Source organism: Manis pentadactyla, chromosome 6 (genome assembly GCF_030020395.1).
Source record: "Manis pentadactyla isolate mManPen7 chromosome 6, mManPen7.hap1, whole genome shotgun sequence".
In the NCBI taxonomy this organism is placed as follows: Eukaryota; Metazoa; Chordata; class Mammalia; order Pholidota; family Manidae; genus Manis; species Manis pentadactyla.
In genome coordinates this window covers 3,765,729-3,791,489 of record NC_080024.1, presented here as the reverse complement: position 1 = coordinate 3,791,489, position 25,761 = coordinate 3,765,729, and the positions used below count along the sequence as shown (strand labels likewise).

The 25,761-nt window shown below is 50.4% G+C and overlaps 1 long non-coding RNA gene across 1 annotated transcript; it reads left to right on the top strand.

Moving 5' to 3' along the window:
• Window positions 1–18,643: 18,643 nt before the first annotated feature.
• Window positions 18,644–20,855, top strand: LOC118920270 (uncharacterized). The gene is made up of 3 exons (XR_008998121.1): window positions 18,644–18,739; window positions 18,892–19,086; window positions 19,775–20,855. It is a non-coding gene; the product is annotated as an uncharacterized LOC118920270 (long non-coding RNA).
• The last annotated feature ends 4,906 nt before the right edge of the window (window positions 20,856–25,761 follow it).

Here is a 25,761-nt window from a genome sequence, read left to right as displayed (position 1 = left end):
TTAGATGTACTTTAAGAATCTAGGTAACAAGTCATCTTTATCTGGAGCTCTGTGAAGGACCCAAATTGCTACATGGTGTTTCTGTTATAGGATATGACTCTTCGGAAGGTGGCTAAAGGAATATGGCTTGAGTTATGTTTTTCTATCACTCACTGGCTTTTCGGCTACTATCAGATGTATTTCTTACTTGAAGCTCAAAGGAGCATAGCTTTATATAGACATTTTTAACTGACATTTCACTGGCCACCTTCAGGTGTCAAAACGAAACAGAATTAACCTTTCTGTCCTGTTCACACATTATAATTACTACCACATTCCAATATTTATGTACACTGCTGGGTTACCATTTCTAGCAGGCCTTAATCAAATGGTTGAAAAAATACGTTCTGCCTCAGGTCTGTCAACTGGCCGGTATTTTCCTATTACACATCATAATGACATGCACCAGTATCAGAGCAAACCTGACCTTTACGGAGGAAGGCCCAATCAAATGTCATACGCAGTATTCCAAAACGGCCTTGTAAAAACGCCTTCTCACAATATAAGCAATCTTGGGAGAAGCCATTTCCCAAGAAAAGCCAACTCAGGATCCCATGAAAGCTTGTGAGGTTTTACTTTCCTCGATCAGATTACAGCCCGAGCTTCCAAGGGGATTACAGATTACAAACCAAAAGCAAGGCCTTTTCTAAGTTGGAGGAAAAACAAAATATGCAAGATGTTTATATTTCCAACAGCTCAAGTAAGTACACACACGTGCACACACACACATCCTCACACACCACTGAGCACATAAACTTTGTAGTAAGTGCCTGCAGGCCCGTTTTCTGCGCATGAGTCTTCAGCATGGAAATCCAATTGCATCTGGAACAGTTTGGCACTGAAGAACTAAAGACCCTGAAATCTCTCTGCTTCCTTGAAGCCTGTCCCAGCTCCTCGAAAGTGACCTGTCTGTCTCATAAAACTACTTCCCTGCGGATTTGAGAGTCGCCTCCCCCCACCCCTGCCCACCATCTCCCTCTGGGTTTCCAGGCCTCTTGGCATTGCTGCCCACCCATCTCCCAGGCAACGCCCTCCTCCTGCAGGGCTGGCCCTCCCTCCTGCCCCACCCCACCTCTCTGGTTATTTTATTCTGCTGATGTGCTTGCTAATATGACTCTGTTTCCTGATTACTAGTCAAAACCAATCGCACCCAGATGAGGATTGCAATCCCATGTCCTCCTGATCCCTCCTCCCACCTGCCCCACCCGCCCCCTCCTGTCAGGGTTCCCCACCCCTCAGCGTACTTGGCTTTGAGTCACAAGAACATCGATGAATCAAATGCACTTAAATGTTATATATCTATCTTCCCACACTACTCTGTGCACATCTTAAGGGCATTTAATTTTTTAAATATTTTGTGTCTTGCCTAGCATGAGATTATATTTGCTTGATCTTTTATTTGTTGAACAAATGGAGGAATGCATCAGGCATGCATGAATGTGTGAATCCTGTTCCCAGGTCTTAAAAATGTGGGACCATTTGTAGATGTAGTGGCACTTATCTGATAGGATTCTTCTGAGAATGAGATGAAAGAACATGGACATGGCCTTAAATATCAGGCACTCAGAAAACATCAGATCCCCAACAGAGGTGAGGCTTAGAACCTCACCCCCCCCCCCGTTCTGAGAGAAATCTTCTGCATACGTGGATGTTTTATTGCCCTTGTCTAGCTTGGATTAACACATAGTCTACAGGCACACACCTGATCATCTGCATTTGCTCTCTTACAACACTAAACTATGTTTTCTACCTTTATCTTGCATCTACCTACCACTTCAGCATTTTATTAAAAATAATAATAATAAAGAGAGAAATGTGGTATCCACATATAAATCAAGTATAAAAATCAAATGAGTATTCATATTTGAACTGACTGTTTATAGTTCATAATGCATGAGCAAAACCGAAGGTTTCTGTGATGACTGCCCTTGTACTGTTCACCATGTAACTTATTCATTATGTAAGAATTTGTTCTCCATGTAAGAACTTGTTTGTTATGCCTCAGAAGATTGGAGACTGACGAAAATTAGGCTTGGGGTGGATTAATGATTGTGCATTGAGCACTGACTCCCCTATACAGAATTTTATTGTCGTTAACAACCATTTGATCAATAAATATGAGAGATGCCCTCACAAAAAAGTATACACTTCCAATGGTAAAATAATAAGTAACCGGGATGTAATGATTATAGTCAAGATATTGTAACAGCTTGGTATGGTGATAGCTGGTACCTAGAATTGTCATGTATATAAATGTTGAATCACTATGTTGTACACCTGAAACTAATGTAATGTAATACCGCGTGTCAACTACCCTTCAATAAAAAAATAATTATCTAAAAAAATAAATAAATAAATAAAAAAGAAAACATCAGATCCCTTTCCTGGTTTTCCCTAGGACCTTGTGTCTTCACATCCAGTATTCTGCCGGCACCTGGAGGTGAGTCTGTGTCTTCTCTCCAGAAGGGGTGATATGTCCTCTATGTCTTGGCACCTTTGTCCTCCCCAGCAAGGACTCCAGCTGTGATTCCAGGTGCATGAGAGCACACGCAAACCCGAGGGCCTCCCCACCTCGCTCCTCACCTGCTGGGGCAGTAAGAGCCACCGTGTGCTTGGAAGCAGTTTGGGATGCCAGGGACTCGCCAGGTGGAGCAGCAAGTGTGTTCTCAGCCACAGGGAGGATACAGTTTACGTCCCAGCTCAGAACATGCACACATACACACACACACACACACACACACACGCCTGAAACAAATCTTATGAAGAAGCACATGTGTGCATTCTGATATATTCTATTATTTTTATGCCACTCCAGGCAAGTCTAGTCTATTTTAGTTTTTCAAAATGTTGGTCATGGCTCTGTACATTGATTTCACATCGATTTGCCTTAGTGGGTTGAGAGACCATCTATTTGCAAAACAATGTCTTAGGCAATTACCTTCAAGACCAGTGGGGGATTTTCAGTTCAACTTCATGGGTGCAAAGGTGAGGGTATGCAGGTAGCTGTGCTTCATGCAGTGTGGCCACAAACAGGGCCAGTTCTAGGGCGAGGCCAAGAAGGCACTAATTTAAAGCCCCAGATCTGAGGAGGTGCTCACTCTGCCCTTATGCTTATTAGTCATTTTCTGCCCACTGCAACCTGGGGTGTGGTTTGCAGAGGAGGAGAGAACCTGCCTTAGGGCTGCCGCCTGTGGCCTCAGAGCACCTGTGTCCCAGCTCAGCGGTCTCATGGCGCAGCGTGTCTCAGATCAGGGGCCAGCAGTGGTGTGGGAAGGCCACTGAGCGCCCCGCATCTGCGTTTCCCCACCAGGTGCCCTGTCTCTGCCCAGTCTCCTCGCGTTCTGTGCCCCCCTTCTCTGGCTCCTCACACCCCCTGCAGACAGGCCCGACTCTGTCTCCCCGAAGCTTCTCTGCCTGGGATGGACTGCGGACACTTGTGGCTGAAAGAGCCTGAGTCTGTATCTGACCCATGGGCCCCCAGACACGGAGCTCTTGCAGGATCCACAACTTAAACACAGTTCTCATCGAGCCCACCCGCCCACTGCGTGAGGACCGGGGGCTGTAACGCATATTGAACACCTTCTCAAATCCCCAGCTGGTCCAGTGTTACAGGGAAAGCAGGCTTGCTGCACATGAGGACAAGCCCAATTAAGAAAACCCAGGTGGTGATTGAGAAACAGAGAATCTTAGGCTTCGAGTCAAGAGGAGAGGGTCTGTTTGCCTCTGCTCAGTGGTCCGGAGTTTCAGAGTGGATGAAATCGAGACAGAACTCCTGGTCAATTTATTGAAACCCTCTGACCTTTAGTTTTCTTATCTGTAGAAGTGGGGACAAAATAGCCTGGCCTCTGAGGGGGGATTTGAAGATTTAATGCGGTGTGAGTGCAAGCTTCATCCACAGTCATGAGCGTCTGCCCCTAGTTCTGAAACTTGGGCTCAGCTGCATCCTTGGCAGAAGGCAATGCTCCCCACGTGGCTTACAGGCGGCCAGGAACTGAGCAGGTCAGATAACCCTGCTGGCGGTCCGCCCCAGCCTGCAGGGTGGCCCTGGGGCTGTGGACCAATGCCCTTGCCCGTACCTGGCAGCCCAGTCTGGAATCTGGGGTGGCTGTGGCCGGACCTTTTGCAGCCTAAAGTCTGGGTGGGATTCTGACACCAGAATTTTTAAATTAAAAAAATTTTAAGCCTAGGTAGTCTTCAAAGGCTGGGAAGGAAGATGTGCCTCTCTGTCTGATTCCTATCCAGGGAGCCATAGATGAGATTCAGACAAATCTTCTCTCCCTTCTCCCTTGATCAGCAATTTCATACTTGCTTTAGGTTGAAAATTTGGAAAAATACAGAAAAGTGAGCATACACACACATACACACACCCCAGCCATAATGTCACTAACCAGAGGAAAGACCTTGTTAATATTTTGTTTCTGTCTCCATGAATATATTTTTCTTTATGTAAATGAGATCCTTAGAGATAATTTTTAATCTTTTTTTTATTGTTTTCTAACATTATATTTTTCTGGTCTTAAAGATGATCCATAAACAACCTACTTAAAGTCTGCATAGCACCCACTGGCTGTATGCACCATGATCTATTTGCTCTGTCCCCTAATGTTGGACACATAGATTGTTTCAGAATTTTCTGTATTATAAACACTGGTGTGGTCAACATTAGGAATGTATTTTATATCAGATTCTCCCAACATGTTTCCTAGATCTGATGCTGGTAATAGGAAAGGAGAAATAGAACGTTTATGATCTTTCCACAGACAATAGTTGTCCCAAGGTAGCCTTTGCCATCAGTACTGGCGACGCCCTGGGCCCTTCCAGCGCTGCGGTAGGTCCTCCACGTGGGGGCTGGGGGGCACACGGATGCACTAAGTCATGGGAAGTGACGTACTTTAACAACAACGATGGCTGCCCTGTAGGCGGCTGTTAGTCTTCACATCAGTCCTGTGAAGTGAGGTGTGGTTACCACTTTACAGATGAGCAAATATAAGATCAGAGACGCTCAGCAGGTCACCCGAGCCTTGGAGCTGGCGAGTGGAAGGTAAACTTGGAAAGAGGTGATGATCCCACATTCCCTAAGGAGATCATGGCAAAAGGTGGGAAAACAGAGCCAATTGCATCGATCCAGTCATCTTTCCTGATGAGGGAGCTGTGAAGAAAAAAAGAAGGTAGTGGCAGTTCCGCTTTTGAGGCTTGGTAAGATCAAGGAGGCAAACGCTTCCTAGCTTATATGATCCAGGCGTTCTTCCTGTCAAGGGTTCATTTAGTTATTAATTTGATCAATAGGTATTAATGGCGCCTCCACCAGAGGCCAGGCTGGGAATATAACGGTGAGCAAAGTGGGCTGTCTCTGGTGGCTCCTGGAGAGACACGGGGCCGTGTCTCAGGCACATGCACCCGTACACTTGCAGTACAATAGTGTAACTGCCCTAAAAGGCAGAAGCTCTTCTGAGGAGTCAGAGAAGAGTTCCCTGGGGAAGGAATATATTCACTGAACCTTAAGGAAGACCAGGAATTAGCCAGACAAAAAGAAAGAGGTCACACCAGCAACAGCCCAGAGTCAGAGAGCATGACCAGCGAACCACAGTGGGCGGTCTGTGGGGTCCATAAAGGTTTATTGGAACACAGCCATGCCCACATGGGTATTGTCTGTGGCTGTGTTGTGCTGCAACAACAGAGTTGGATACTTACGACAGAGACCCTGTGGGCCACTGAACCTAAAATGTTTACTCTCTGCTCCTTTATAGAAAAGGCTTGGCAAACCCAACTCTGGAGAAATAGGACAGTGTGGCTGGGGTGCACTAGGGAGGGACAGAGGAAGGGTGACCCTACAGGCCTTACAGGTACCAGAGACCATCTGAAGGAGTTTGGTGCCTTCCTGAGCAGCAGCAGGGAGACTCGGAAGGTTTTGAGCAGAAAGCGTTTTAAGCAAAAATCTAGTAAAAGGATTATATTCATGATTCTAAAAGGTTACACTTTTCACTTGACAGTCTCTAATGTTCAGCTAGACTAGGCTTCCTTTTCTTGGTTTATAAGTCATAAATAGTGACTGAATATAAAAAATCACTGTAAAAGCTTTCCTTGGTAATCAGATTTAATAGGATATAGTAATATCATGGGGCCCTTGATTATTTTGTGTTCACTTCATGCTATTTATTTTAGAAAGTGTGCATCCCATAAATAAATACACCTCCTCCTCAGATCTTCCTATTAACACTTTCTACAATGCTGCCCTTTATTGTAATGACTTTGTATTTCAAAATTTTAGCTCCATAGATAATGACAATTAGAGCCCACACTCACGTTTCTATTTCAGTGTGCCAGGTTACTTTTGATGAGAAGCCCAGTTCCCCAGCTGCACTGGGTGTGAGTCAAAAGAGAGAGCTTAGGAGGAAGTTTGGTCTGATGGGTCCACCTGCTTAGTGGGAGAGAATGTGGGGTGGCATTTATGGGCCAGGGCAAAAGTGTTAGTTATTTTCTTGGGCCAGATTGTCCTGGCTAGAAAGTTCATAACCACCTCAGTCTGACCCATCTGGCTAATCTGAAAATTACCTACTGCTGCTGGGGTGAGGCCCGGAGGCCGAGGGGCAGCTCCCTGGGCATGTATGTGCATGTGCTCACGCTGACATTTTTACACCTAAGTGCCTGTGTTGTTCTGGTCAGTGTGACAGTTCATTTTGTGTCACCCTGACTGGGCCACTGGGTGATTCTGAGGGTCTGTGAGGGTGTTTCCGAATGAGACTCACATTTGCATAGGAGATGGAGTAAAGCAGATTGCCCTCCCCAACGTGGGTGGACCTCCGCCAATCAGCTGAAGGCCTGTGTAGAAGCAAAGGCCGAGGAAGAAGGAATGCCTGCCTGGCGGCCTTGAAGTGGGCCATGGGTCTTTTTCTGACTTCCAATTCAAGTCGAAAAATCAGCTCTTCTTGGGTCTTGAGCCTGATGGCTTCTGGACTGGAACTTCCCCACCAGCCCTTGGGGTCTCCAGCTTGTCAACTGTAGGTCTTGGAACTTCTCAGCCTCCATAAGCATGTGAGCCCATTCTTTCTAATCAGTCTGTTTATACACATGTGTGTGTGTGTGTGTGTGTATATGTGTGTGTGTGTGCCTGTGCGTGTGTATTCGGTTGTTTCTCTGAAGAATAAGTAACCGTTTTCATTATTTGCCACCTTCCTCAACTTACTCTCTGCATTATTATTTTCTTAATGCTTTCCTTTAAATAGACTTAGTGATTTTCACAATATCTTATGTTAAAAAGGGAATTTAGCATCACTGCTTGAAACTGAAAAGCAGGATCACTTACCATGGATGAACGGCAGATAACATCGGCCCCTTGGGGCATCTCTGCGACCTGCTCTCTTTCTCCACTCGACAGGGAGATAAGCCAGTGTTGGATGTTAAGGACAGGCTGCAACAAAGAGAGGTGCAAAGGCAATAAAGTTCTCACCGCTTGATTTATGACTTGATGTCCTCTGCTTGTCCTGCCCTGGCAGGAACAGTGGCTGATCCCTGTCTCTGTGAGCTGACCCACAACCTCAACTTTGCTCAAGGATAGAGGTCAAGACAAGGCCAGGCAATGGTTTTTAGATTTTCTTGTAACAAAAATCACCAGTGGAGTTTGTTAGAAATGTAGTTCCTGGGACTCCCATCTCCAGAGGTTCTGCTCTGGGGGGACACTGGGAGGTGGCACCGTTCACAGGCGTCCGGGTGGCTCCCAGGCCCTCGAGCAGCACAGCTGAGTCTATGCAGGGCCTCCAGCAAACAGCAGGAGAAGTACGTGGCCCTCCGTCAGCCTGAGACAGCGTCCTGGCCCAGGTCTTACAGGCAGGGTTTGGAAAGTAATCCATACACTGTAAATGTGCGTGTAATTCCATCTACTTCCAAGAGTGGTTTTGGGCTTGTGGCACTTTATTGCTGAATTCCTGGAGTGAGGATTTGTTAGCTATTTAATTAATGCAGAGAAGAGTTAAGTAAAATGTAAAACGCATTTAAAACTATTTGAAGGTAAGAGGGGTGTATATCATCTGACTTCTGGGGTGCCAAATAAACCCAGGCAACAAGAACTCAGCCGCTCCATGGTCACCAGGGTTCAGACCAGTGGTTCTTCCTCATCCCCTGTAGTGGGCTTGGTGGTGGCCCCAAGAAGATCTGTCCGTGCCCCAATTCCTGGAACCTGTGAGCCTTACCTTATATGGTAAAAGATGGGACTAAGTCAAGGACCTTGAGAGGAGGAGCTTGTCCCTGACACCCAGAGGGCAGCAGGGGAGATTGCACAGAGGCCAAGAGGGAGGCGTGAGGTGGGGCAGAGGCCGGAGCGACGTGCCTGCTCGCTGAGGAGCCCCCAGAGCCCCCAGAGGCTGGAACAGGTGGGAGCAATTCTCCCCAGGACTCCTTGGAGGGAGCATGCCCCTGCCAACACCTTGAACTTGGACTTCGGGCCTCCAGAGTTATGAGAGAATAAGGTTTTGTGGTTTTAAGCCATCAAATTTGTGGTAATTTGTTACAGCGGCCTCCAAAGTTAATACACAACCCAGAGCAGGTTGTAGGGATGAAACTCAAGCGGTAGCTGATGGGACTTTGTATAAACTAGGCAGAGCTCTCGGCTCCCATCAGGAGAGGCAGACTGAATGGCTGTGCTGCCCACGGACAGGGACACACTCACATACATGGCTTTGCTACAAAGATGTGGCTGCTTTATGCCCTCACCTGGGCAGGTTTGGCGGAGCTGGTGACCCTGCCCTGTGGCTTCTTCATGGCCAGCCAGGTGTGGACCTCTCTCCTCTGCCCCAGGAAACAAACAAACCTGCGGTCACCATTCATACTGGACTCCGAGAGGCACTGGGGCCAGCAGATGAGAGCGGTGCACTCTCAGGAAAGGCCCAGCGCAGGGCCACCCAACAGAAACACTGAGCCACATACATGACCTTAAACTTTTTAGAAAATATATTTTAAAAGTTTTTTAGAGGTGAAATTAATTTTAATAACACTGTATTTCACTCAACATATCCAAAATAGTATCTTTTCCACATGTACTCTCTATACAAATTCCCTGTGAAGTAACTTGCATTCTTTTTTCTTGTACTAAGTCTTTGAAATTCAGTGTGTATGTTTCACTTACTGCGCATCTCGATTTGCACTAGCTGCATCTCTGGTGCTCGGGGACCATGGGACCAGCGGTTTGCTTGCTGGGTGCCACAAGGCCAGAGCTCAGCAGCAGAGGGGGTGGGTGCCCGGCGCCGCTCTGATCACTCTTGTGTCTCCCAGTTCTGACATTTGATCCACGTGGCCCTGGCAGGGCTCCTCTGAAAGTATTTGCAGGGCAGGTAACCTGTGTGTGCACTGAAGTGCGACTGAGGTTTTGGGTGCAGACCTTGCAGAGGCCAAGGAAGAACTAGGAGTTTTGAGAAGGACCCTGAATGAGCCAGCAAGCAGATGGCTGTGGTTAGAGTGATGGCCGTGGTCCTGAGAGCTGCACATCCTTCTACCAGTTCTGAGTGAATTCCTAGGGGCGACAGGATTGGATCTGGGCTGGAGCCCTGAGTTCTTAGATCGTGAAATCTTCTAGAACAAAATTGCCTCATACGGCATCAGTTTGTACTGGACATTCCAGACTGGAGGTATCTTTAGAGAGAGGATGGGAGGGGAAATTGGTGCAACTCACTTTGAATGTAAAGTTAATTGCCTTTTGGAAAGCTCTTTTCAGCTAGATGAGGACCACACAGAGGGAAAAGAAAGCCCTGCCCTGGGATGGGAGCCTAGCCAACAGTGACAATAGCCGCCTGCTTTTCTGAGTGTGATGGACATTGAGGGCGACCCAAGGCAGAACCATTGTTTATCCTGACAGCTGAACAGCAGGCTTGAGGAAGAAGAGGTTGCAATGGCAGTGGGAAACCTCAAACACTCAATCCGTCACAGAAACTTCTAGGGAATCAGGCGCCATGGAGGCCAGACCAAACCCTTAATGGGGGGGTAATTCGCCGTCTCGGGCTGCCTATGTCTGCACGCATTTGATGCAGCCCAGAGGTGCTTTGGGAGGGACCGCCTGCTGCAGGGTGTGGGGCGTCTGCCCCTGGAGAGGTGGGAATATGATGGATATTCACCTGTCCACGGTGCTTGTCTCATTTATTCAAATTAACTGGTGCCCAGAGCTGGAAAGAAATGGATCTGGACTCAGACAAAGATGAATTGCAGTAGAAATGGAAATTACAACCCAGAAAACTAATATCATCAGCCCACTGGGATTTTATTAGCTAATCATGGCTGTGATATTGGACTTCTGAAAACGTTGCTTTGATTGAATTTTCACCTTGTATCCATAAGGACTTGTCAGGATACGTGTTTGGTGATGCAAGGAGGGAATAGCATAGACTGTAATGAGCTGCTTCACACCCTCTTCTCTTTCTAACCTTTTTTGTTTTTTGCCCAAGTACCATAGATTTCTTGCTCTGGACAGTGCTTCCAGTTGTCATCTTAGACCTAAGTGGCAGCCCACTACCTGAGACCAAGGTCACTTGTTTGAGTCTCCCAGGGATGGCCAACCACCTCCGCCAGGCCTGAGATGCTGCTGTTTTCTGGATGTCAGTCGGTGAGAGGAAACTGAGACAGTCAGCTCGGGAGGCTCTAGCTACTGCTGCTGGCGTCTTTAGCTTGGGAGCGCTCCACATGGCTGGTGTTGGGCCCTTTTCCCTTGGTTATATCCTTAGGACTTCGACTGGGGGCGTCCACACAAGCTCTGATGATTTCATCCTCACCACCCCTACAATCTCAGGACTGACCCTAACCCAGGCCCCTTGCGTCCCAGCCCTGGCTTCTGAGTCTGCACTGGGTGACTCGTGCCCTTCTGGCCTTCCTGACTTGAGTCTGCTTGTGATCTTTACCTGACAGCATCCGGCACGAGGAGTGTGTGTCATTGTCTGCCTGGGGCTTCCCCAGTGGGCAGAACCTGCCAGGAGCCTGTTTATGTGTGGGGAGTTGGTGCCCAAAGAGGCACTTTTCTCTTGGTAGGTGAAGGAGCCCATGGATGAATGCCTGACTCCCTAGAGGGGCAATTCCAAGAGACATTCTACACTCTTCTTAGAGGGTCCCACCAGGATCGAAGCCCTGTTTCCCTCCAAGAAAATCTTGCTGCTGAGTACTTTTCTCAGGTCTCTGCTTTCTGGAGCAAGTGGAGGGTTGGGGAACCCAGGCTAAGCACCTGCTAAGTTCCAAACCTCACCAAGGGCATGAGAAATGATGGTAGCTCATAATTATGGCACACAACCAAGATGCCAGGCACTGCACCACGTGCTTCATAGGTATTACTTTCTTTAATTCCCACCAGTGTTTTGCATGAGGGGTACTATTCTTATCCCCATCTTACAGATGAGGATGCTGCATCACAGAGGGGACAGGCAGCTTGCTCGACCACGATACACCTGTCAGACTGGGTAAAACTGGGATTTTCATTCCAGCATCAGGATTTGGCTCTGTGGCACGAAATGGTGCACCCACAGTTTATTCACTTTTTTAAGATAAATGGGCTCGCCTTGTGCTCCTTGAACCTATGAGTGTGCTAGGCTGAAAGGCCGAGTGAGTCTCTGAGACTCTGCAATTCAGCCTGTGCCCGGGATGAGGACGCACAACAGGGAGGCAGCGGTGGAACCGAATTCCTGCGGAGGAGGGACGGGCCCAGCCCGTGTCCTTGCTCTTATCATTTTTAAGGATAATTAGAAATGGATTGAAATGCAGAGAGTCGGGACTCCCTGCAGGACATACGCTTCCTCCCCAGGCAGCAAATTAAGGGGCTTCTGCATTCCTTCCATGTAATGGGATAATGCCGGGACAACCATTTATCACCGCACGGGCTGTGCTGACTGTCTTATTAGAGAATGTGACTGCAGGCTCTGCATCTGGCTGATCCTGACATGCTTTAATTAGGGCTTCCAGAACCGGGGCCTGGGCTTCTGTGGCAAGGTGGGAGGGGCCTCCATGAGCGTTGAGCTCCTCCCTCCCCTTACACACATACATGATCCAAGAAATATGAAAAGAGGGAGGAATTCTGTATCTTCCCTGCAAAATAGAAAGACTGCCACCAACAGGCTGGACTCACAAGGCCTTTCTACGGTTTGGGGGCCTAACAAAGCGCAATTCCCACCAGGTATCACCTGTACCCTGGAACTGCCATGTTTACTTCAAAATCTCTTTTTCCCCTGTAGTGTTCCTCAAAGTTGAGCCTGGGGACCACTGCGAGATCATCCGATTATAACTGTGACTAATCTCAGGTGTATTGCACTGATGCCAGAATCCTTGAGGGGGTGTGTGTTCCAGGAATCTGCATTTTCCTTAAGCGCCCAGGGATTCTCTGCACACACAAGACCGACTAATTAAATCAGCTACACAGATGTTTTCATCCCAGCTGATGTAAAACGTGGGGACTTGAACACACATATTTGGAGCATTAAGGCTGCGGGTGGCCAGAGCTGAGCATTTTGAGGGTCCCTTTTTGTCCTCATTGGCCAAGAGAGCACTGTAGTGACTTAACCCATCTCTGGGCTTCTCCCCCGTGATCTCATTTCTCTCCCTGCTGAGGTCCTTCGACCACCAGGGACCGGGGATGTGGGGCTGAAGCCCATCGTGGCCGGGGTCGGCCGCCTCCAGCCTCTGCTGATTTTCAGAGATGCGGATCCCGTCCCAGCCCGCTGGAGCTGCGCGCAGGGTCTGAGCCTATGTCTGGACTTTCTCAGCTGTGACGTGGAGCTTGTACAAATACTCCTGGGAGGTAAGGGTGTAATTAAAGTGGCCTCAGTTATTGGCATTAATAAGCAAAAACGCACGTGTTCCTGAAAGGAGCTGTGCTTTCCTCCTCTCCTTCCATGTACCCCAGTTCCCAGCAAGTCTTAGAGTTCAGGCCTAAATGAGGAGGGGACTGTCTCACTTGACCAGAAAGGGTCTTGTCACGGGTCAGGGCAAGTCAGAGTCAAGGCCATCAGAGCCCCGATTGACAGCCCATGAGGCAAAGAGCGGCTGGGAGGACAGGCCGGGCTGGCCGGCGTCCGGAGCAGGGCTCCGACCTTCAGTTCAGGGCGGTGGGGCACGCTGGGGTCGAGGTCGGATCCCTGGCTGCTACCCGGGGGCACAGGGTAAAGCAGGGAGCTGGGCGGCCTGTGCTGGCCGGACCTGTGGACGGAGAGGAAGGAAACCAAGTTGAGTGGACTGAACTGACAAAGCCACATTTATATTAGGGTTCAGGGTGTCCAAGGGACCCCAAGGTGGGAGGCCACCGAGGGTGGGAGGGTGAACACCAGGAGCAGGAGGCTTTCCTCGCTGTCTCTTCTGCCTGTCTGTCTGTCTGCCCACCTGCCTGTCCATTTGTCTGTCTTCTCTCCTCCCCCCTCCTCCTGCCCTCTGTTCCTCCAGGCTCTCCCAGCTTCTCTGGCCTGCACGGCACAAGCCTGGCGGGCTTTCCAGGCCGGACCTGACCAGCTGCACCCTGGGAGGGTAGGCGGTGCCCCACGGCCTGCTGCGCCTGATGCTCTTGGATACGAGATGACGGCAGTGCAGGGAAGAGGTGTTGTCTCCCAGAGAGGATGCACGCCTCCCAGGGAGGCAGACGGGAGCTGCTGGGCGGGGCAGGAGAGGCAGAGGGTCCCAATCTGCGGGGGCCCTGATGCCGTTCAGCCTCAGGGCAGCGGGGCCGAGGGGGCTGAACCTCCCCCTACTCCCCGACCCGGTCTGCGGGAGAAACGCAGTTGTGACACTTGAGAAGCCCGTGACCTGGAAATCATGGGGAGGCATGACTCTGGCTAAGGGACAGAGAACAGCGGCACCCTTGGGCCCTTCCACCCTCATGGAGAACAGTGGCTGGCAGGAAGGTGTGTGCAGGGGTGCGCAGGGTGATGGGCACCGCAGGCCTTGGAGGCCTGGATGGACGCCTGCAGCTGAGGCTGTTGGAGGAGGTGCTGGAGTGCAGCCCGAGGCGCTGAGAGCAGCCCTTGATGGGCAGGTGACCCGAGTTGCCGGATGCTCGGGGGTGGAAGGGGTCTTCCGCCCCACCAGGACTTTCCCATGCTGGTCAAGGGCAAGCCCAGCTCTCGGTCCCAGTGGATCTGGTGTTTGATATGAAGCTTGCCATCTGCCCTTTGCCATCGTCTTTAGGGACGTGTGTAAGGTCTCAGGGCGTGCTGGTCTCGTCAGTCACAGTGAATGGCGTGCAGGTCTTCGGGCAGCACCCCCTGGCATTACTAGAGCAAAATCTTGCCGTCAGGCTCTCATCAGTTGTTCCCAGAGTGGGGTCCCAGGACCAGCATCCTTGGGAGCTCATTAGAAACGCCGATTTGTGGGCCCTCCTGGACTTGCTGGCGTGGTTCCCCAGGTGATCTGGATGCGGGGTGGAGTCTGAAGACCACTGAGGGAGACCCCTCCCCTTCCCACCAGTACCCCCGCAGTCCCCCCTGCCCGCAGCCAGCCGCCCCAGGTCCTGCCCAGTCTGATGTCCTCACCTGTGCTTTACCAGCGCACCTGGAACCAGCGCCCCCTCGTCTCCCGGCTTGTCCTGTCTGCTCACTGAAGCCACAGAGGTCCTCCTGAAAGGGAAGGCTTAGTGCACAAGGGCAGTCGGAACAGGAGAGAAGCAGGAAGCGTGACCCACCATGTGCCTATGCCCCACTCCCCACAGACCCGTCCTCCACTCCCTGCAAACCCGTCTAATGTCTCTAGTGATCTGAGATATGTATGTATATATATTTTGGTCTGTTGTTCCAGGTATGAAAATCCCCCTGTCACTTATAATTTCAAGATCAGTCTCATTCTGGTGATTTCAAAAATCCCATGAGGTGTCCAGCAAAAACTTTAAAATGTACCCAGTTTTAAAACCTCTTTCCTTTCTCCAGCCTCCAGCCTCCAGCCTCCGGCTTCAGGGAGAAGCAGCGCGTGAGGGCCTTGCCCACCTGGGATGGACCGGGGCGGGGCGGGGAGGGAGGGTCCGGCCACACAGGACCAGGCAGCTCGTGGGGCTGTTCAGTGCCTTTGGCAGTTCTGAGTCTCTCTCCGCTGGCTTTAGGGTCAAGTCGCCACGCGTTGCTCATCAAAACCCTCTGGACAAACTCAGCATTTCCCTGCAGGCCCGAGGACACTGACCCCACGCAGCCCCGAGGCATGTCCCCCTCCCCCCGAGCCCAACTCACTTCCTCAGGCCCCCTTTTCTTGTTGGCAGTGGTTGAAGCCCTTCCTGCATCTCCCGGCCTGGCCACATCCTGCTCATCTTCCACGTGATACGTCCGGTCCTTCCCGGATGAACGTGCCCACCCGAGGGAGCAACTGGCCACCCCCGCCCTGTTGTAACACACAAGAATAACAGGTACCCCTAAAACAGTTGTGGATTGAATGAAGGAGTGAGAGTCGGGATTCTGCAGCCCTGAGCCGCTGAAACCAGGCGAGCAGGCAGCTCTGCAGACCTCCGTACTGACAGACGGGTGTCCAGCCCGGTCAGCTGCCTTACGACGGCACCTGCAGGAGCCCACGACTCGGTGAGCTGGTAAGGGCCTGTATCTTGTTTGTCTTAGTGGGGTCAGTGTTTAGGCTGGTGTCCCCAGACTCCCAAGTGTTCGCTGAAAGAATGAATGGGTGGATGGATGGACAGAAGAATGGGTAGATGGGTGGATGGATGGATGATTAAGTAATGTAAATAGAAATCTGACTTAGGAACATTCAGCCTATTTTTTGGTGTTACAACTCACATTCTGCTTTGGGTTGAAGATTATATATTTTTAATCGACTATGTTTTGTGTCAGTTTCTTCTGTACTTACCCTCATGCCAAATATAAAAATATGTATGATTTTTCTTAATCACCCATTCATTTATTCATTCAGCAAATATTTGTTGAGGTATACAGCTAATGCTTCTATCATTTAACTGAAGAAACTGAGCCTTAACCATTACAAAAGCTTGGCTCTGATTTAATTTTGTGTTAGGCTTTCTCTATGGAATGAAATTCAGGATTGGAGTGACTCCAGAGAGTTTTGCAAATCCCCAATAAGGCGATGCTTTTTGAAAGAGAGTGACATCATCCTAATAGAACAAAGTAGATAACAGAAGACACTTTATTGTTGTTTTACTTTTTAAAAAGCATAATACACCTTTTCTTCTGTGGTTTATTAACTCTGTTTTTCAGTGTGAATGTGTCTCTGTATCTATCCATCCAACCGTCTATCCAGACTGCACATTTATTATATACACATGAGTCTTATTCTTTCATACCCTGCATAAAATATTCAAATATGTATATAAAATAGTTCTCTAAATGTAGAACACTATATTTAAATGTATAAAATGTATTTATAAAGCATACCACATATATACCTTACATTTTCAAGTGCAAATAATAAACTTTAATTACTTAACCAGTTCTGGTGATTTTAGATACAAGTCTTTTCCATTTGGGTGATTTTACTTTAAGCTACCATTTAAGTTTTCAGATGCACACGAGCATGCTCTGGGCACGGGTGGGGAGTCATCAGACACCCCGCCAAGTTGGGTCTGATCCCAGAACAGCAGAAAGCCCCTCCTCCCTAGCCTGGCAGTGCCTCTGCTGTGACTTGTGATGATGTATGGCTGTGCCACAGCTTGTTATGTCACATTCGTTGATGACTTTGTATAATTAATTTGATGCCATCTGATGTAGCAGCAGGTTAGACATTTAAGAAATAAAAAGTTGTCCATGCCCCATGGAGCACATCTGCTTAATGGCATAATTCAAATTAATTTCCAGCAAGTCCATAAAAGCTCAGGGAACTGTTCTGCATTGCAGCCTGACGCCTCCCGGTTGCCACAAATGAGGCTCTGTAGAGCCACTCAGTTTGGCAGCTCCCGAGTCTATTCACATGAAGCACATTTAAAAATATTGTTTTCATTTAAAAAACCATTTCAGAACTACGAAACTGTAAAAACAGTCCACAGAGTCCCTGAATACCTTCCCTCAACTTCCCCCAATGCTAACGCCTTGCCCGAACACACTACACTGATCGAAACCAGGAACTTGCTGTTGATTCAACCCTACCAACATATAAACCATGTTCAGCTTTTACTAATTGTCCCTGGTGTCCTTTTTCTAGTGCAGGATTTAGTGGGCATGCTCCCGAGTCACCTCCAATCTGGCTCATTTCTTCAGGCTTTCTTTTGCGACCCCAACACTGTTTTTCAGAGTACGGGCCTACATTTTTTTTTTTTTTTTGGTCTGTTTTTTTTGTACCGTGCCCCTTGACTTGAGGTTTTCTGCCTCCTCGTTATTAGACTGAGGTTATGCACTTTGGGGAAGAAAACCACCGAAGTGCTATTATGTCCTTCTACTTGAACAGGGGGTAGATGACCCTGTCTTATTACTGCCAAGGTTAATCTGGATCCCTTGGTTGAGATGGTATTTGCCAGGTTTCTCCCTTGTTATTATTTCTTCTTTGTGTTATTAATAAGTATCTTTTGGGGTGATAGCTCAAGACTATTCGAGAGCCCGTTTCTCATTATCCTTTGCCCGCTTCGATAGGCATCCATCAACGATTCGTGTGCTCAGTGGTGGTGTTACAAAATCATGATTTTCCTATCTTCTATGCCTTCTACATTCATTAATTGGAACTCTACTAAAAAGAAGAGCTGTTTCTTCTGCCACTTAATTATTGATTCAATTATTTCTTTATACAATATGAACTAATAGATATTTGTTTTATTATATGGGTTGTAATCCACTGACATCATGATTTATCCTTTTGTTCAAAAGTTTCAGTTGGATAACAGTGTCTTTAAGTCTATTTTCATTATATATTCTTATTAGGTAGTTACTTTTTCATAGCTGAAAGGACTTTCTATTGTTGTCCCCCTTTGAGTGAAATGGATTCCAGGCCAAAGGGTTGTTTTTACAGTGTTTGTGTTCTCAGAACCCAGTGGGACCTCCCCCATGCGGTGGGCACTCAATACACTCGTCCTGGGAAGCTGGGTGAGTGAGGGAGTCAGTGAGCGGATGGGTGTGCGTGAGAGGGGCCGACGTGGGCTGAGTGCGGCTCCGGCGTCCGAGTCTCCTTCCGAGCTCACACGAATCACCTGGGGGCGTTTTGGGGCAGACACTGGTTTGGTGGGTCTGGGTGGGGCCCGAGACTCTGCATCCCCAGCAAACTCCCATGAAACATGCGTTGTGTTGGCTGAGGACCTGACGTTGAGTGGCAAGGTGCCTGGGTTCACCTCTGACCGCATCTACTACCTGCTAAATAGGTAATCTTACGTGGGTCACTTGACATCTTTGACCTTGTCTTCTTCGTCTGTAAAACGGGGATAGCCATAACAGCACCCCCGTCTGAAGACTGATACAAGCCTTAAGAAAGATTGTGAGTGTGTCTGGCATATAGCAAAAGCTGGTTGGTGATCCTACATTGATAACTGTTCATTAGCAACAATGAGCAGTAAATAATCTTGTTCATAAGTAACAGTACCTGTTCATAGCAGCAACATAAACACGATCTGAACAGTGGTCCTGCTTAGCCTGTCCCTTCTCCTGCCTTCAGGTACCTCTCCTGTCCTTGGAATCTGGACCTCACTGCGGAGTCCCAGGAAGCAGCTGACTGGCAGAGAATCTTCTTGAGCCCTAGGATCCCCGCCCCCTGCCAGGTGAGCAGGCTCGGAACCCTCTAGTCGTACCATCTGGCATGGGTGCTGACAGAAAGCCAGCGGAAGGCTGCAGAGGTGAGGCAGAGCCCGACCTCACGGACGGGACCTGGGGCAGGATGGGCACGGCAGGCACACACTTGCCGAGCGTGCTTCCCTCAGGTGGCCGGAGGGACAGTCTGGAGACGGCTGAGCTGCAGAGTGACCTGATTCCTCTGCCCCTTTCTCAGGCTCTGGGACCCTCAGCTGCTTGAGGCGGTGCTCCTGCCTGCGGAGGCTCAGCACGGAGGGCCAGTCACTCGGCCATCGCTCTGCCCAGGAGCCTGCGCGTCTTCTTTCTGACCGAGCACAAGCTGCCTACTTTGAGGGACAGAGGCAGTGGTGGTTCATGTTTCTGGATCTGCTCATACCTGGCTTTTCTGCAGGTGCCTTATCCCTGGGAGGGCAGATTAGGACTGAGCATGCATGTCATGGATGCCAGGCCCCGGGCGGCATGCATTTCTCCCCTTGGTCCGCACCACGTCTCTGTGAGGGGTAATCACACCACACACTTAGCAGAGGTGGGAGTTCCCGCTCTGAGATGTAAAGAAAGTGTCTGGCGTCACACCTTCCGTGAGTGGCATATTAAAGATGCACCCAGTGTCACCAGGTCCCCAAAGCTTCTCTTTGTGTACAGTTGCTGCTGCAGGAGGCAAGCTGGTCACACCTGTACCTGTCCTCCAAGTGCAGAAAGACACCACGGGGCAGGGCAGCCCTGGCACCACGCCCAGAGATGTTACGTTCACATGGCCAATGGGAAAATCCACCCTTAGCCTGCCCAGCAGTGCTAACCTGAGCCGGGCATTTGGAAAGCATGAACGCCCCTCCAGGCTGTTTGGCGCAATGACTGCACACGCCTGCGGGGCAAAACTACCCACACCTGTGTGCCGCGGTCAGGAGGACTCGGCCTTGCTCTCAGCTGGGAGGGGACATGTGTCTGCATGGTGCGGGGAGGGGGCCTCCACCGGATCATTTTGTCACAATTAGAAACAGGATTCCCCTCACTTCTTGGAACAGATCCTCACTGGCAACATTTCTCTCTTCCTTTGCCCATTTGTGGGGTGAGAAAAACAGATGCTCCAAGTGCTGGATCCGAGAGCCCCATGGAGGGAGGCCATGGCTTGAATTAGTGCTGCCTCAGCTAGAGGGGTCCACAGACCACCAACGTGTCCCCTCTGTGGACATCATGTCCCCTTCCGGTGTATTTTTAGTCTGTACCCTGGAAGCCTCACACACATAGTAGACAGCCGGGAGAGAACGACATGGCCCCATTTATTATTGAATAAGTATTTCAGTTCGGGGATTTGACAATGAACAAGACAGGTAAGGTCCAGCCTCACGGGCTTTCTGTTTTGGGATGGGTCAGACGATCATCAAGTGGAGGTGTGGCTGCAGTAAAGAAATTAGAACAGGGTGATACAGTAGAGAAGAGGGAGGGATCGGACCAGGGCACAGGGAAGGCATCTCTTAGGATGTGACACTTAAACTGCCTAGTGTGACAAGATGTAGCCAGCCGTAAAAAGGCCAGGGAGCAGGGGCTCCCCCAGAGACTGCCCTCCACGGCCCAAGAGTTTGCTCAGCTTGGTGCCCCAGGGCCCTGCTCTGTGAATTCTCTCTGACTGTGGGTTTACCTGGAGTCTGTTCCCAGTCTTCCTGCATGTCTGATACATTGATCACCATCAGTGAAGGCAGTGTGACACAGCGGCAGAGGCCTGTGGGCCACACAGATGGGAGTTCACTTCTACTTCTATCACTAACTTTTTGGGTGACCTTAGACAAGTTACTTAACTCAGATCCTCAACTTTCTCATCTCTAAAATGGGAATGACATCATCTTTCTTGCAGAATTGGGAGGAATATAAGGAATATAATGTATAATTGAATGCAATGCCTGGTTCACAAAACGTGCTGAATAAATGAAACACACATGAATGCATACCATTATGTCCATGTATGCTCATTACCAGGCAGTTATATGTAGTAAGTAATTGTGTGTCTGATGCCTTATGCATACATGTGTGCACACGGCTCAGCAGCCGACACACTCTTGAACCACAGATTCAAGTAGGATTTATGAAGGAAACAAGGCAAAGGAAACAAACATTCATTAAAATCTGATCATTTCTTGTTTTCTGCTTAATGCTGTTTTCCTGAGCCATCTGGGAACAATTTATAGAAAACCATAATTGTGCATTAAATATTTCGATTTGTTCCAGGCCGCATGTATGGAATAAGCGATATAGAGACTGACTGTAGAGTCAGCATTTGTTCCTGCGACATGTTTCACCATCTCCACGGTTCCCTCCCATCTTTCAGGATCCCGTCAGAAAAATAAATGCTGGTTTCAATAAACATATTGTGCAGGAGAAAACAAACAGTAAAGGCATTTCTGTGTTTGGTGATTAGGAAGGCAATTCAGAATGAGGTTGGTTGAGAAAGGCATTTTCTCTTTATTCGGATACAGGGTCTCTGGGGACCCCTGAAGAATGCCACAGCCCCACCCCAGGGAAGGAGAAGCGTTCTGCAAACAGCACAGGCACTTCAGTCCCGTGTTCCTGCCCGCCTGAGCAAAGGGCTTACCAAGGTGGCGTGGCTTCTGGAGAGCTGATAACTGTCCCCATCACTTTGTGCACCCTCAGATGCGGGTGCCCGTGAAGGACTGGGTGGAGGAGGAAGGGGCCAGGTCATCTGGAATGTGGGTTTTCCGTCAGGATGGAGGGGATTGCCACTGGCCATGTACCAGGGGTCAGCTGAAGAGAACTGCTTTCCCAGCCCTGAACTCGGATTCGAGTAAGAGCAAAAGGAAGTCATCAACGATGAAATGACGGATAAAAATGGGGCGAGAAGCCCAAACTCTGCAGAGACAGGAACACAGAGGGGACCAGCAAGGCTTTACATTCTGTTATGATTTAATGCGACTCCAGAGAAAGTCCTGATACCATTTCCACGTGTGGATTTGGGGTTTTGAGGACTTAAGGAACCTGCCCTAGTTTCCCCACTGGCAGATTTCAGTGGGACTCAAACCTCAGCCACCCGGTTCCTCACAGGGCATCTCAGACCCTCATGCTGCTGGGCCTCTGGGGTGCAGAGTGCTCTCGGGAGTGTCCCCACTTCTCTCTGCTGGCACCCTGCCTGCCTTTTTGTGCCCAGGCTGGCTCCCTCGTGCTGCTGTGCCCACGCGAGGATCCCCCTGCAATGTTGCCGGGAGCCTCCCTGAGCGTAGGCTTGTCCCCTTGCCCACAGTTCCGCTCAGAGCCCTAAACATGTTTGGGACCAGTGAGTGCTCACTGGGTGGCCAGGGACAGTGACGGACGGGTGAGCCAGCAAAGCCCATCCCAGCGCACCACCAGCCCTCCCTAGACCTGACCCTGCATCCCTAGGTGCAGGGAAGCCCTTCCTGGGCAGCTTCCCTGCTCTGGAGGATGTGGCATTTCCCTTCCTGTTCTGCTTCCGCTGCTCTGACGCCCACCCTGCCCACCCTGCCCACCCAGCTCACTCGCCGTGGAATCCCCTTCCAGCTTGTCATCAGCAGGCGGAGACTTCCGGAAAGAAGGCCGACCAAATGGGGAGCGGCACTTCTCTGGCCCCTGTCCGAAGGCTGACGTGGTTGTTCTGCTGTGACCTCAGGCCCATAAGCTCTGGGACGAACATGAACGGGCACTCTCTGTGACCTTCTTGCACAGGGGTCATTTGTTCAAGACGAGGAGGGTGGTGAGTTCTGCTTTCCCCAGGGGAGGAGGACATGAGGATCAACAGGTGGTGTGGGTGAATGGCCAGCCCCCCACCTGTGTCCTGCAGAAGGCTCTGGGATGGGAGCTGCACCTGCTTCTCACTGTCAAGGTCGCAGAAGGTCAGAGAAGGCCTCAGAGCTGAGGGAACACAGACCCTAAGCACGGGGAGGAAGGAGGTCTGGACTGTAGCTGCCAGCTGGCCAGAGGGAAGGGGCAGTGGGATAGGGAACCCGGGTGCCGCATTGTTCTCAGCGCACGGGCGATCCCATGAGCGATCAGGGCGACCGGCCACCTGGACGACCCTGGCAGCCCCCCCACCCCACCCCAGGCAGTAGTGCGCTTGGAGGCCTGCCTCACTCTCCTCCCAGCCGGCCGGCCCCGCGCCTCCTTGGCTGGTGGGGTTTCAGACGCAGACGCGGGCAGGTGCATTTGTTCCCGCTTCGTCTCAGGTCCGTGGCCTGTCGAGCCTCCTGGAGCCGTGCGCCTGGTGTGCTACACCTTTAATAACAGGACCTTCAGGGGCATATCAGAAAGTAAGGGGAGGGTGTCTCAACGTTGTTAAATAGATTATTACAAGGTATAGATGCGCGTGTGTATGTAGGTGTGCAGAGGAACACTCCAGAAAATAACAAAAGAAATGAAGTTAACAAGCCACAAAATTAAAAGTTATATTTAGTGGTAGTTTTCCCCCCTTTATTTCATATTTGTAAAATTTTCTGTAATAATGAAAAAGAAGGAAATACCATGAAAACAAATGATTAGGAGTGGCATACTATATTGAAATATATCACAAGGGCACTAGGACACGTTTTGAAGGTGAGGTGTGGTGGATACCCTTGAGCAATCCTGCCTCGCCTACTGTGTCCAGCTGTGAATGACCTGTAAATTCCCACTGCCTCAGTTTCCCTGACTGAAAAATAAAAATAGTATTCGCACCTCCCTGACAATGTTGTTGTTAACAGTTAAGAAGTTAACTTTTGTACTTATGAAAGGTACTGTTGTGCATTGACTCTACTTAGCAGCATACTTATAATTCATTAGTTTTTAAACACTACATTTTCAACCAGGAACACAGCACCTTTCAATGATCACATCGAATACTAATGGGGAAGAAGGAGGGTAAAGGGTGAGTCCGTCCGTGACACTTGTTGTCCTTTCATAAAGAGCAAGGGGCGACGTTGTTGTGGGGAGGAGACCACTGCTTCAGGAAGGTTTGAACCTGCCACCACAGGCTGTGAGTTAGGCAGGGGCACCTTCTTTGCTCCCGTCTGGGGCAGGGAGACCGAAGGGCAAGGCGGGCCGGGTGAGGCTGTCAGGGTCACCCGAGGCGGAGGGCCCCAGGCGGCCGTCCCATGAAGTCACGGGAGCTGGAGGCTGAGCCCTGCTGTCCCACGTTGACCTTCCTCCTCCCTGTGATGAGGCCCTGCGGGGGAGAGCAAGTCCCCGGGGGCATCCGGAGGAAGCCCTTCCACATCTGTGTCTCCACGGGCTGCGCGCTCTGCTTCCCCAGCCAAAAGCCCGAGTACCTAGGATGGGATATTCAACAAATAAAAACAGAGGATGCCTAGTTAACCTTGAACTCAGATACAGGACCTCTTTTTTAGCCTAAGTAAGTCATGTGCAGTGGGTGGGAGATACTTACACTGAAAGAAATTATTGGTTGCTTCCCTGAAATGCGGTTTTGGCTGAGCGTCCTGTATTTGCCCTGGCGGCCCTAGGGCACCCACTCAGGGCTGCACTGGGACGGCACTGCCGGGCGGGGTTAGAGGGGAAGGGAAGCAATACCCACTCCAGGGCGAGGTAGACAGTTAATTTAAGGCCAGGGTCAGCAAATTACAGCATGGGCCGAACGCGGCCCAGCCCTCGCTTTGTGAGTGAAATTTTCCTGGAATGCAGCCATGCCCGTTTGGTCGCAGATTGTCTGTGGCTGCTTTCATCCTGCAGGGACACGTTAAGGAGTTGCCATAGAGACCGTGGGGTCCAGAAAGCTAAAAACATGAACTGTGTGCCCTTGACAGAAAGAGTGCGCTGAGCCCCGTTCAGGACATCGACGGGAGGAAGGAGGGCCGCAGAGAGGAGCCCGCCCCGCTGGGGCTGCTGTCGGGGCTGCACGACCCTTCCCGCCTGCCAGGCTCACTCTCTCCCGAGTGGAGGGACGGAGGCTCAAGGAGGCCAGCGTTCTCGTCCAGGACTCGAGACACAGGGCGGTTGGGAGGACGAAGGTCCCATGAAACCAGCTTCCAGAGACCTCGAGCCGAGGACGGCAGGAGGCCCTCCCCTGCCTCTCCAGGCCGTGCAGCCGCACTTGGTCACCAGGACAGGTTCCTCTCTCCGGAGCTTCCTCCCCAAATGGCTCATGACCTCGAATAGCAGCCTCGGCCCCTGAGAGTAAGGACACTGAGACCCCGTGTGACCCACTGCATCTTGCCGTCTTTGTCCTGTGCATTGACCCTACGAGACAAAGAGAATCTAATGGAGGCATGTGGCCAGGCAGTGGGCACTGGCAAGCAGGGTGGGGACCTCGGCAGACTGGCTCGCTGTCCCGACAGTCACACAGCCTGTGAGGGGCTGATCGTCTTTGGGTCCAGACCCTCATCACTTACCTCCTCACAGAGGGTGGGGTCGAGTAAAGAGGGAACACCCCCCAGTGTGAAGGTCATGGTGCAGAAATCCTAAGCGTCAACAGGGTCTTTGCCATCCAGTGTTTGAATCCAGCTGAACCTCAGCAAAAATTGCAGCTGGTGAGAGAGGCAGAGTATCACAAAGTGCCCTTGTGTGGGACAGGCTGCCCCAGGTCCGTGTGCAGGAGCCAGATCGTGGGGACAAAGGGCATGAGTGTTTAGGGCAGAGGCACGTTGCCCGTGGAAAGAGTTGTGTCCGTTTCGGGCCTCCCCGACCCCGACCCAGCAAGGAGTGGGTCTTTTCTCCCCACCCTGGGGATAATGAGCATTATCTTCCCTCCTCCTCTGGCCAAAAGGCAATACAGACAGACCAGGGAAGCAACCTGGACCTGCCACCTGCCCCGTGTCCTCCCCAGATGGCCCCTCTAAACCCCGGGAGCTGGGCAGCTGATTCTCCAGCCAAGTGCGCCTGGTGGGAGTGGAAGCTCTGTTGCTTTGGCCTGGAAGAGACCCTCGGGAGGGGAAAGGGGCAGACAGTCTAAAAAGCCAGAGGGGAGAGCAGGCCCATGATAGCGTTGAACAAAGGGACCATATGAATATAAATTCCCTGCCTGAAATAGACAGAGGCCACACACGGTGCCTCATGTGAGAGGAGGTGACTAACGTGGCCAGCTGACTTCCTGCTGGTGACCTGTCCTCCCTTCCTGAGT